This window comes from Aythya ferina, assembly GCF_964211825.1.
Source record: "Aythya ferina genome assembly, chromosome: 2".
NCBI classification, from domain to species: Eukaryota; Metazoa; Chordata; class Aves; order Anseriformes; family Anatidae; genus Aythya; species Aythya ferina.
In genome coordinates this window covers 145515220-145526983 of record NC_140297.1, presented here as the reverse complement: position 1 = coordinate 145526983, position 11764 = coordinate 145515220, and positions in this window count along the sequence as shown.

The following is an 11764-nucleotide window of genomic DNA, read 5'->3' as shown; positions in this document are numbered from 1 at the left end:
CACAGCTACAGACACATCATGAACCTCCTCTTTGCCTTTCAAATGGTGTTCCTTTGGGGATTTTATCATCATCATCATCATCATTTAAGGAGAAAGAATGTTGGTTTATTCTTTGTGTTTTGTTCTTTTTGCATTGAGGAGGAACACAGGAGGTTACAGCAATCTGAATTCATTACCTGTTGGGGACTCTTACAGATAGGTTACATTAGAGAGATACAGCAAACTTCATTTGGTTTAGTCTGCCTGTAGAAGTAGAAGTGTAAGGGTGAGAATTTTTTCCCAACTAATTATTTCCAGAGTGAGTTTTGAAATGATTGCTTAAATCTAATTCAACTTTTTATTGACTTTTTGTTTGTTGTTGGTGGTGGTCATGATTACAATGGGAGATTAGCTTTTCTAAATAAGACAGAAAGCAGGACTTGAAGCTCTTGCTACTTAGGTTGCTGCCAGGCATCAACAATACTGTGCAGTGATGCTTTGAGTTTTCTGATGGGTAACATGAATATTGAATAATCTGACTACTAACTTCAGGATCCAGACCTGCAGAAAAATATGCAGAATGTTAATGCCCTCCTCCTCCCCCCCCCCCCCCCATACTTTATGTTTGTGCTTTATGATCTTGAATGTCTTTTCCAACCTGCATGAGTCTATGATGTAATTGCTATGAGTGTAATTGCTCACCTGTGAGTTGCTGCTCTTTCGTGCTTTTAGCATTAAACTGTTACAAAATGTGCTCAGAATAATAATCACATCTTACTTAGGGATCAGAGTGTATATCTTAAATCAGAAATCATTGTATTTAAATAATGAGAAAGTTATTGACATAGTTGAGAGTGAAATTGAAAGTGAAGAGTGATATGCTGTTTTTGCACTTCTTTATTCCCTGGAAATTTTGTAGCTTTGCCATGGACTTTAGTAGAAGCTGAACCAGTGCACTGGGTTTGCATGGTATGGTTTTGGTACCAGGTGTCTGTAGGGGTGGCCTCTTTGAGAAGGGTCCAGAAACCGCCCCATATTAGATAAGGGCCTGGTTCAGCTGTCTCCAAAAGGGATTCACTGATGGCCAGAGCCAAGCCACTAAGCAATGTTGTTTGCACCTCTCTGAGAGTAGATTTAAGAAAGGGAAAAACAAAATAAAACAAACTCCTGCGACACAGCAGCTGGGAGACTGAGGAGTGAGAAACAGCCTTGTAGATCCCAAGGTCAGTGCAGAAAGAGGAGCAGGAGGTGCTGAAGGCACGCAGCAGCAGTTCCCCTGTGGTCTGTGCAGGGAGAGACCCCTGGTGGAGCAGGCTGTCCCACTGCAGCCCATAGGTCCCACATGGAGCAGATCTCCATGCTGCAGCCCCACCATGGGTGGAGGAGCCCCCGGTGGAGCAGGTGGATGTGGTCTGGAGGAGGCTTTGGCCCATGGAGAGCCCCCGCAGGAGCAGACCCCAGGCCAAAGCTGCAGCCTGTGGAGAGGAGCCCACGCAGGAGCAGAGGGTCTGGGGGCAGCTGCCACCCATGGGGGACCTGTGCTGGAGCAGTTTGCTCCTGGGGGATGGACCCTGTGGTATGGAGGTGTGTGGGAGCAGTTCTCAAAATGCTGCTGCCTGTGGGCAGCCCCCGCAGGCTCAGTTTAGGAAGGACAGCATCCCCTGGGAGGGACCCCATGTGGAGCAGGGGCAGAGAGGGACCGTGAAGGAGCAGTGGAGACAAGTGTCAGGGACTGACTGCAGCCCCGATTCCCTGTTCCCCTGCACTGCTTGCGGGGAGGAGGTAGAAGAGGGTTGTTGGAGGGAAGGTGTTTTTAGTTTATTTTTAGTTTCTCACTGCTCTAGCTTGTTAGCAATAGGCATTTTATTCATCTCCTTATGCTGAGTCTGTTTTGCCTGTGATGATAATTGTTGAGTGAGCTCCCTGACCTTATCTTAACCTTTAAGCCCTCTTCATCATATTTTCTTCCCCTTTCCCTTTGAGGAGGGGGAGTGAGAGAACAGTTGTGGTAGAGATCAGCTGCCCAGCTGGGTAAAACCACCACAATCAGATACCCTGAAATTAATAACTCTAAAATTATTATGAAAAAGAGAACAGTAGATTATGATTAAAAAGTCTGTTCAGAACTGCATTTCACTGCTTTGTAAAACTTACATCATACAACTCATAAATTCAAGAGAAGACATGTCGAAAAAGAACTAATTTGAATTCAGTCTTTTTCCTTTCTGGTAAAATGGGCATGATCCTAGCTGGATGCTGGAGCTGTCGAGATGGCAAGAATAGTGGAAGGTCTTTGGATAAGATACCACTACCCATGCTCACTCAGCTGTCTTCAAGTTCCTCCCACGGAAATGGAACCTGTAAGTCCTTTCCCAACAATGCCAAGTAGCCTTGAAGGATGATATCACAGGGATTCCTAAGATTTTAATATAGTTTGGAACAAGATCTCCTAGGTACCTGATGGGAACCAGAAAGATAAAGTTGGTTTTCCTCAGCCAAAAAATTCATTGACTTTGCCATAAGTATAGTAAATCAGACCATGAGTTTAAGGGATTGTGAAGAAAATTCTCTCTTCCAAAGAGCAAATGGAGAAAGTGAAACATATACTCTCATGACTCCAGCAACCACAAGCAACTTAATGAAAGAATTTGTGCAGGAAATTAGAAGTCCCGTAACAAGAATTTGTAACATCAGATTAAGGGTGGTAACATATATAGTCAGACAATTGTAGTTCAACTGCCTAATTATGTGGGCAAATGAACTTATTCAGTTAATGTAGAAAGACAGATCCTTTCAGAAGGTTATCCAAACCAGGAATTTTAGTTATGTCTCTGAATCATTCTTAAGTGGAATCTATTCTCCATTGCCAGTAGAGGGAAATTAGGGCAGCTAGATGGCAAAGTGCCTAAAGCTCGATGAAGTAAATATCCTAGAAAAGAAATAACCTTGAAATTTCAACTCTGATATATTGATTTCAATAGAATGTATTACTGTTTACCATATGAAGATTTGCTCAGGACATGATGATAGATGGAAAATTGAAATTGCAGCATGCATTTACAGAATACTGACTGAGGCAGACTAAGTATCAGCACTTGGTAGGATAATAGACTGTTAAGAAATTGTGAGGTTCTAAAAGATTTGGAATTCAGTATAGCACTCACTAAAGAACTTTGTGACAACTTCAGCACTAAACTTGAAAACAATTAAGCAAATGCAACCCTAAAGCTGATCCTTAAGGAACTCAGTAACCACCATCCCTTTAGATAGTTTCTTGATCTGTCTTCCTTTAGCAAGTTATTTTCCCAGCTTATAACTTCAGTAGTCTCCTGCTGGGTGTAACATCAGAAATCTGGCAGAATATTTCTTAGATTAATTCAGTTTTATATAGACTGGATTCTGTCACTGACAGCCATGTAAATCAGAAGTAACTCTAATGAAATCAGCAATCTAACAATGGCTTAAAACATGTGTGAGAGAAGAATCAAATCCTGTCCTGCTTCCTCCCTCCCAAGTGTCAGCTAACTAGGCATTCGGGCTTTTGAAATAAATTCAAACTTCAAATGTTGTGAGAGCTGACAGTGCCAAGATCCTATAGAACACATCTACCCTTCATTCTGTCTGTTCAGCATTCATCTGAAGGCAGAATTTAGTTTGTATGCTGAACTGGGGCAAACCTACAACACTTGTTAGTATCTTTGGGCACTGGAAATACATAATGAAACTGTCAGCATAATCGAAATTATGAGATAGATAATTTATCTGCTGTAACACTGAATGAAGAGTGTTCTCCCCAGTGCTCAGAATAATTCTCTGCTTTATGTACTTGTCTAAATGCTGACCACATGTTGGGCAATATGTTTGTAGCATTTGCCCCAGTGTTTGATTTTTGAACTGGCATGCATTCACCACTCCAAGTAAGTAAAATAATCCAGGGAAAAAGCACAAAATGCCCATTAAAGAAAACAATTTCAATAACGAGTTGAGCCCCTTAGGGACAGAACTATTAAAAAAAAAAAAAAAAAAGGCAATCAGAAACTTGGAGGGTGGGATTTTGTGCGTTTATTTGTATTTAAGACATCCACAAAGCCAAGATATAAAGCCAAAGAATGGGGCATTTGGTTAAAAACCTGAAGAAAGAAAGTTCATTTCTTTGTGAAGTTAACTACTGTAGATTAGAAAATGAGATCTTACCAAAACTTCCAACTATACAAAAATATTCCTTTGTTCCAGAAATCCCTCTGGGATGACATTCTTTACAGATGTTAATTTTTGTTAAGTTATATGATGTTCCACTAATGAATGGAACAAAAGTGGTTAGATGTCAATGAGAGACTGAACTAGCCAGGAATCTTTCATTATTTAGAGCTATGCATGAAAGGTTGGTCAGCATTTCCATTAAAACTTGCTATTTTCAGGGGTTTATGCTCAGCTATAAACACTTTCTCAGTGTGAGTTCAGTCTAATTTTACTGATTATAATTTACGGAAGTGAGATTCTTCTTTCTAACAAGAAAAAATGGTTAAATTTGGCTGAGTTAATGTTAATTGCTTGGATAGTATTGCAAATGTGAATTCTTAACTGAAATGAAAAATGCATAATCTAAATCTGGATCTGCAAGAAGGATGACCCTGTAGGTGAATTAGATCAAAGTTAATCTTTGAGACAGTGACTGTGGCACAGGTTTTATGAGCGTTTTAAGGCAAGGCAGTTGACCTTTCTGTTTCAAAGTTTCTGACCTTAAAACATGCTTTTATAGGTAGTAGCTCATTATTTTTGATTGTTGTACAGGAGTGTATTAATTTCTTATATTAAATTCCCTACCTCCCTCCTCTGTTAAACTTAAAATGCAAAAGCATAGTAATATAAAGCAGTGTCACCATCCTCAACTCTCAAGTTACTGCTTGTCATCCAAGAACCTGTCTTGTATTTACCAACAAACTGTTTCTCTAACTCATCAGAAAAACAGGTAGAGGTCTGGGAGGGGAATCAGCAATTCATCCTGAAGTGTTAGTGAAATCACTTGGTGATTTTTAGTATGTGAAAGAAATGATGTGTTAGGGATGAAACAAGGAATACCTTTTAACATGCACCATGATGATAAGCAGCCATGAAGCAGTGGTCCTAATTGCTTCAGTCTATAGTGAGCTTTAGTCTTTATCCTTCCCTGCCTACTTCCACAGACATAGCTGCTGAGGGACACAGGCGCTGTTCTAGCCCACTTCTGCACCAGCTCTTGTATAGGTATAAAGAATGGAAAAGTAAATAAATTGAAATGTTACACAAAAACACACAATACGTACACAAAAGGAGCCCAAATTCAGACATATTTTTTTTTCTTTTTTTTTTTTTTTCCCCAGAAAGTTTAGTCTTTTCCCCTTGTAGAAACAAATAAAAGCCATTGTTTTTGACATATAGAACCTAGAAGTTTTCTTAATTTTCTCTTTAAGCAAAGATCCCTTATTTGATCAATTAATGCATCCTGAAAAATGATAATCTGCTGATACAATGTGAGTAACGTGATTTAGTGGAAAGTGTCTCTGCCCATTGCAGGGGTATTGGAAATAGATAATTTTCAAGGTCCCTTCCAACTCGCACCATTCTATGACTCCATGATTCTACGTGTTTGAATGCTTCATTACGGTTTATTTATTTATTTATTTATTGTAATCTTTGAGAACCAATACATATGAGTGGAATTTGTCTGATTTATATCCTTCTACCATAGCCCAGCTTTTCAATTGTGTTGCTTTCCAGTGACAATGATCAAAAAGACTGCTTCCTGACACTCTGTAATGTATTGCTTCTGGAGTCTCGTGAAACATGCTTCTGGAATGTCCTATTCTTCGTTACAGAATCACAGAATCGTCTAGGTTGAAAGAGACCTCAAAGATCACCTAGTCCAACCTCTGACCTAACACTAACAAGTCCTCCACTAAATCATATCACTAAATTTCCATGTTGAATAAAAAATGGCAGAGGCAAGCAGGTTCATCATATCTAAAGTTTTTATTAATAAATATCAAAACTGCTATGAATATCTACTCAGAAAGTTTGTTGCAAGGAACTCTTCTTCCAGAGCCTGTGGAATATGAATTACCTATATGTAAGCATGTACATGTGTTATTTGTGTATGTTAAAACCTCTTGAAAGTGAAGCCAACTTAGCAGACACGATGTACAAAGAGTTAAGGAGATAAGGTCCCAGGCAAAAGAATCAGAGTGTTTATGTTAAATCAGACTAAACATTGAATAGTCCTTCATAAGATGGAAGAACATATTTCCCAACAAACACATTTTTATGTGTCTTCTGAATTGGCCAACTCTAACATAGGACATCTGGTTCATCTGAAATACAAGAGAAAAAAAAAAAAAAGTAAAAAAAAATCCCAACAATCAGCAAACAAAATGGACAAATTGAAAACAGCTTATTTTTAGATATAATTGTGGAACTTTGTGCTTTTCATTCAAGATACATTGACTTTTTTTTTTTTTTTTTTTTTTTTTTCCTGCCTGTAGTTTCCTTGGATCATGAATCTCTAAGCAGACATTATCTGCTTCTGGTATAGAATGGATTGAGCAAAACATTTGTCTGCTGTTCTTTACACAGAAAAGATGGACATAGAAGAGATTCCAAAGAAAAGCCTCTTTCTCCTTTCATTTCCACTCAGGAATCTTCCTAATTTCATCACAACAGTCTGTTGTTTGTTTCTATATTAGAGTTTGGGACTCTAATATAGAAGACACATTTTGTTGATTCATTTATTAGTGTCTTTGCTTCACTGAGATATAGTACTTAATAGAGATACTGATATTTTTAAGGACTGATTCATAAAAGTAGTTTTCATTCATATTGAGTTTGTGCCTGTCATTTTTAGACCACTAGATGAAGAGATTACAGACTCAGTAATTAAGCCAGAAAATATAAATTCAGGTCAACAAAGGCCTAACTTCCCTTTGTGAGGCATGTGATGAGCCTGTGAATAATCCTGACATGTTGTTATTCTGCCTTGAGGTGCCACTATAGTGCTAGTGGAAGTGAGGACAGCAACTTCATCTTCAGTAGCAGAAATAAAAACAGCAATTTGGATTGTGTGAGCCATTTCCCTCTTTATTTATAGAATTATTCTGTAAAAGACATCAAAATGTTGCTCGTTTGCTGTTATGATTATGTTCTCAGAGGAATTAGGAGCAAACGACATAGCATGTAAATTATGGATAATGAAGTACATATGCGTAGACACTATTTGAAGTGCCCAAGGTTAATTTCTATGCAAAATAATGTTACATTTACTTGAAAATTGATTGGCTAAATGCAAATTAATGAAGAAAACTCCTTTAATTATGACATATTTATAAATTAATCAATGTACTCATTCAAAGAATACTAGATACCCTATTTGAAATATCCTCAAGATACATGTGAGCAATGAAAGTATCATTGAAATGTAAAGCAAATTATTTACACTAATCATGTGAACCATCTTGTTTTGTAGTTATCCAGAGGTTTGAAATGAAAAAAGATAAATCAAAAAATCAACGAAAGAAGAAAGATCATCTTATGACTGACGCAAGGGATTGGATTCAGAAAATCGGATTTCAGTTTCTGATTCTGTCACAAGCTTCCTGTGTGACCTTAGGTAAGTCATACTTTCTCTCCAGACATTGGTTTTACATCAGCTTTCAGGAAAGAGTAATATGCTTACTTCTGAACTGTTTTTTTTTTTTTTTTTTTTTTTTTTTTTTTTTTTGATGTTGTTGTTGTTTGTTTGTTTGTTTGTAAGATATAGTATATGCAATATTACCCCTGAAAATCTTGCGCTGAATGCTTCATACAGATTTTAAAGGTCTCATCTTTTAGAGGAATGAAAGCTTTTTGGTGCGATAGGTGTTTTATGACTGAATTTATACTGTTTTGAACATTGGCCCAAGCCAGCACCCAATTTCAAGCATCATTTTATTGATGCAAGCTGGTGCTGTGTGTCTTTGGTGGATTTCCACGCAGGTAGGTAGGAAATATGTACCCACACTACCTCTTTATATAGGTACAAGAGGAACACTCTTGCAGTGTAGGTTGATAATGTATTCTATTTTTCATGTGACTTCATGTGAAAATACAGTTCTACAACAGTAAAATGTATGCTTAAATTGATATCTTAAAACCAAACTACAATTTGTAGTACCAAAAAGCATGCACAAAGCTTTCAGCCTATATTAATGTGCATCTGTGTACAAACACACATACACACCCCCCTACATCAACTGCTTCAATAAATGTAAGTCTTTTCTATATTTAACCACAACTAGTGCACTTCTCTGTAAAACTTATGCTTGCAGTATTGTGTATGAAAATCACCAAAGAAAGGAATTTAAACTGGAAACAAAACCACTGGTATCCTATAACTATGATAAATGAAGTTTATTTTCAATTTTAAAAACATAGCAGGACATTAATTCCTCACAGTGGCAGATATTTTAAAATACACAGAAAAGATATCTCAGAAATTACTTCTATTCACTGAATCTCCACACATACCATAGTTTCCCATGGTGGTTTTTATACACATCTGTAGATATCTGTACCTAGCTTCCATATTCACCTGGGGGAAATACCACTCTAAAGGTCTGATTTATCTCATATAAAGTCAACATCTATTTAAGGTCTATATTTCTCCCCATGATGTAGGATTTCTTCTCATAATGAAGGATATTATGTGTAGATGAAATGAAACTTGCTACTTGCAACAAATGTTTTAAAACATTTAAGCAATGTATCTACAGTAATAGTTGACCATTCATGTTTCCAAGACATAGTCTTTCTAAAAAGTCTTTTTTTTTTTTTTTTTTTTCCAAAGGGCTAAGAGAGCTTTTTAAAATAAAAGTAATAGTCCTCTATTTTTATGGAAGTTTTTATGGATGTCTACCCACGAGGAAGGAATGAATCAACAAGTTATGCTATACCAGTTGGGTGAATAATATCCTTCACACTCTTTCTGCAGTTTGGCTACCCCTGACATGGATACCCAGCCTCCGTATGTGGCAAGTCCATGGCACTCAGCTTCATCAAATCAACAAGTGCATTTTGCTTACTACATGGCTAGAAAACTGCATCATATTACAGTTTTCCAACAGATATAGACAGTCATAACAAATAAAAGAACTTTAAAGAATTGAGGAATCATCACATATTGGAGAGTTTAATGAAGACTAGACAAAATTTAGTTGTAGTTCACTTCAAGATTTGTATCTACTATTTAAATATTCTTGATTTACACCAGAAGCTTCCATGAGGTTGGTGTAAGAATCATCTCCTTAATAATCATTATTTCCGTTTCTTTCTTTTTTTTTTTTTTTTCTTTTTCTCCCCTCTGGCCTTCAAGTGAATGAATTGTTAAGTGCTCATTACAAATGAAATATTATTTAAACAGCTTTATTATATTTAACTGGCAGTTTTCATAGATTCACAGATTTCCTTAAAGCCAGAAGGGACCATTACATCATCTAGTCTGACTTGTATCATGCTGACTGCAGAACCACATCAGTTTCTCTTGCAATGAACTATGTAAACTATTTGGTTGCAGCTCATCTTTTAGAAATATTTTTAATCTTAATATAACAATAAGAAATGAAGAATTTGCCACTTTTTGTAGTAGTCTGTTCACAGTATGAAATATCCTTGCAGTTAAAAATGTGTGTTATTTTTGCTGTGGAAGAACTGCTGAATTTAATTCAAACTTCCTTAAAGTTAATTCCACCTTCCACTTAGTTTTCTTTTTAAGGATACTTAGAGCTTTATTAAATAAATTCCTTTGGACCATTCCTTTGAGTTCCATCAGTTATTTGCAAATTGGAGTTTAGCTTGCTCATTGGAGAAAAGCACAAACAAAATTAGTTAAGTGTGGCTCTGTTTTTTTTTTTTGTTTGTTTGTTTTTTTTTTTTTTTTTCCTTTTGTTTGACAATAACAATGAAAAGATTTTGGGTAGCTTTGCTTGAGATCAAAGGAGTAAGATGAGCTTTAGGGAGCACATTTGCACAGCTTTAAAGTTAAGCATTTACAATCAGAAAACCATTTTTTTTTTTTTTAATTAAATGAAGGTTAGAAACCCTCATTAGATACCCATACCAATTCTGTTATAATACATGTATAACTCTTGCACGTTTAAGTATTGCAGTGTCATCAGTGTTGATAATGTGGAATTAAAGCCCTCTCTTGCAATTCACTTGGTGGATCAGAAACAGCACAAAAATATTATTTTTTGTCTTCACTACTTCAAAGAAAAATAGGTAATTTCCTAGTACTTTTGAGTTTCTAACGATTTTAAGAAACAGACTAAAATTGAAAAGACAGTGCAAGGCATTATGAAGAATGGGAAAAAAAATGAACTGAATGCAAAACATTCTAAAAATACCCTTTATATGTATGTTTGAAACAAGCTGTTTGAAAACTTGAAGCTAGTGTTTTTGCATTCATAAGCTGAATTCTCTGTGAATATTTCCTTTCATAATGAAGCTTTTTACACTAATGACGTGCTAGTCACTGGAAAAAAGTATATAGCCTGACATGAATTAGTAACCTTACCAAATCAGCACTGCAGTGACCACAGTGATGTAGGTGGTGTGGGGACAGAGAAAGGCTTTAAGAGAACCCCAGCTCCATTGGACTTTAAAAATTCCCATGAGCTTCAGAATCAGTCAACTCTGGAATCTCAACTGCAGATTTTTTTTTTTTTTTTAATATGGTTCTTGTTTCACCAGCTAGTTATTCAGATAAAATACAAAAATGTGGCAAGTTTATTAGTGCCCTAAAACCTGTAATAGAATTATTTAAATTCATGTCAACACTTTCAGATGAGAAAAGTGTGTGTATCTTATCCAGAGTAAGAGAAACACAAAACGTGAATACAAAAAAAAAATAAATAAATAAAGGGGGGGGGAAGACTGGGATCCAGAAAATTCTCATCCTGTCTGTGTTGCTGACTTTATCTTCTCAAAATGAAACCATATGGTGGAAAAAAAAAAAAGGCAATGAAATTGACTTTGTAATTTTAAGACCCACTTGACATATTAGGGCTGGAAATCACTGTGTCTCACTGTTGTCCAATTTCCCATTTCTAATACAAGAAACCAATGTTGATTATCAGACTGGTAGGCTACCTGTGCAACACTACTTAGCAGAAGTTCAGGAGCTGAACAAGGCATCTTTCTTTGATATGACAGCATAACTCCAGCAACATTGTAGTTAGCTTATTAGCATGTTTGTGAACAGGGAAACAAAGCAACATCTAAACTTGTCAAAATTAGCATCAGTGTGATACTTTCCCATACACAGCAAGAGAGAGCACAAAGCCTATGTGTTATTTACAGTGTTCTTGAGCTTTAATTCTTGAAAGCTGCATTGCATTTTTATTCTTCTGTCATTTTTATTCCTCCTTTTATTCCTCTTGTGAAGATTAATTACTGAATGTTTCTAAATGATTTGGCAATGACAACTATCACAATAATTTATGATAATGGAACACCTACAAACATTTTTTTTTCAGCAACAGAAAGTTTGAAAGGTCAACATCAGCCTAGGCTTGGTTTACAATTAAAATTTTCTTTATTAAAAAAAAAAAAAAAAGACCAAACAAAATTGAATCTAGCATAGGGGATGGTAATCACAAGCTCAGAATATGTTAAAATATAATGTTTTCTTCCTTTAGGGAAAAACTCAGTTCATTCATTTTATGTTTTCAACATTCCCTTGTAGTTATGCGAATTCTGAACAACATAATTGTTCATGCAT